General features: G+C 42.7%; 1 non-coding gene across 1 annotated transcript; it reads right to left on the bottom strand.

The window, feature by feature from the left end:
• Positions 1-880: 880 nt before the first annotated feature.
• LOC126424674 (U6 spliceosomal RNA) lies at positions 881-988 on the bottom strand. Its single transcript, XR_007576201.1, has one exon. It is a non-coding gene; the product is annotated as a U6 spliceosomal RNA (small nuclear RNA).
• Positions 989-1,831: the final 843 nt, after the last annotated feature.

The raw sequence follows: 1,831 nt of genomic DNA, 5'->3' as shown, positions 1-1,831 counted from the left end.
TCTAGCTAGGATACAGAACTCATCTCAACATTCGACTGAAGTCATTAAGAAAAGCACATAAAACTTAAAACCTGAATAGCTGAGTGTCTATTTGAAGCCCATTCTCCCACCTAAGAGAAAATACGAGAGAATAAAAAAGAAAACTAATCTTTGGGAGTGGCCTAGCGATCTACCTGCACCCGATCGACCGCTGAGTCTCCCATAAGCGTATAAGTTCATAAGGACGACATTTTGTAGGTCTATGTGGTTAGCACGCTGCTATCACGGTCGTTGAGGTCGTTTACCCAAGGTGGAGCCCCCACTCCTCAGATGTCACGAGGCCGAGTGCATTATCCTTCTATTTCTCTCGTTAATGAATATTTCTTGACAGTACAAGGAATTGAACTCATGCCCTCGACGTGGCAGTCACACAGGATGACCGTTCTGCTACGAATGCACACACAAATGAAACGAATGGAAGGTACTGCACACATGTAGTTGCTAAGCTAAGACCTGGTAATTATAAACATGGGTTGGTGTCAAGAATTACTTCTGTGGTTTACTCTGCGTTTTTTTAATATTTTTTTTATTTTTGATACTGGAAACTGGGAAAGTTACATTTTAGTGGTGTGTTGTTTAAGAAAAACCTGCCAAGGGTGGATGTGCGAAGAATTGCACCAGCTTCTGCAGTGTGTGCTGACAACTGTTCCGTAGTGTCAGTTACGAACCTGTTGTACTTACTTTCCCGTGTCTCACCCAGCTGTTAAACACGCACAACTTACAAACGACGTTAGTTACACAAAGACAGACAGACAGATAGACAGATAGGGTACAAGGGAGATGGCCTACTAAACAGTCGTGCGACGTATCCTAGAATATTCCTCAAGTGTGTTGGCCTCGTACCAAGTGAGATTAACAGGGGTATTTACATGACGTTCTTGCACACGGGCCATACTGACCTTCTCTGTATTGTTATCAATTTTAGTATATGTATCACCGAAGCGAGTACTGACAGAGGTTCTGAACGTAGAAGAGCTGCACGAATGGTCTCATGGGGTAGTCACGAAGATCCTGAAGAAACGTAACCGGCAATCGCTTGAAGATAAACGCCAGCCCCAGAAACCATGAATCTAGGAATACACCGCAGCTCCCTATATATATCACTCCCTTCGGGGCGGTGAGGACAAGATTAGAGTAATTACAGCACTTACCAGAGACGTTTAAACGATCATTCCTCCCGCGCTCCATAAGTGAGTGGAACGAGAAATAGTCGTAATAGAAGGTAAATTGGGAAGTAACCTCTGCCATACACTACACAGTGGTTTGCAGAGTACCTATGCAGATGTGTAGATGGAGGGAGGAAGAGAGACACGGAGAGAGAGAGAGAGAGAGAGAGAGAGAGAGAGAGAGAGAGGAAAGGCAAGGCGGTACACCAGGAGATCGTTATTTATCTAACGAGCTATTTAACCTGGAAAGATGTTACGCCCAAGGACTGGCTCAGCACATGATCCCTAACGTTGATATCGAAAGGTTCAGTGATTGCGTTATATTAACACGAAAGACACTCTTTAAACGTCAGTGCAAGGATCTTCAACAATTCTTATAATTCTTCTTGTGGAAATACATGGTAATTGGCTCCTGTAGGACTGTAGACACAATACAACCAATTACATCTTTTAAAGAGGTCTGATGAAATAAATGGTGCATCTAAACTGTGACGTAAACACGAAATAATCTTTACGTCGCTTGTTAATCCCGAAATACTGCGAACAAAATTTGTGCTGTGGACATATCATTAAGTTTCGACTTCATGAACAAGTTACAAACGTTTATTTCTCTATGTTAAGGGTTA

Source organism: Schistocerca serialis, chromosome 1 (genome assembly GCF_023864345.2).
Source record: "Schistocerca serialis cubense isolate TAMUIC-IGC-003099 chromosome 1, iqSchSeri2.2, whole genome shotgun sequence".
NCBI lineage: Eukaryota > Metazoa > Arthropoda > Insecta > Orthoptera > Acrididae > Schistocerca > Schistocerca serialis.
Note: the sequence above shows the minus strand (reverse complement) of the source record. Positions and strands in the feature narration are given on the sequence as shown.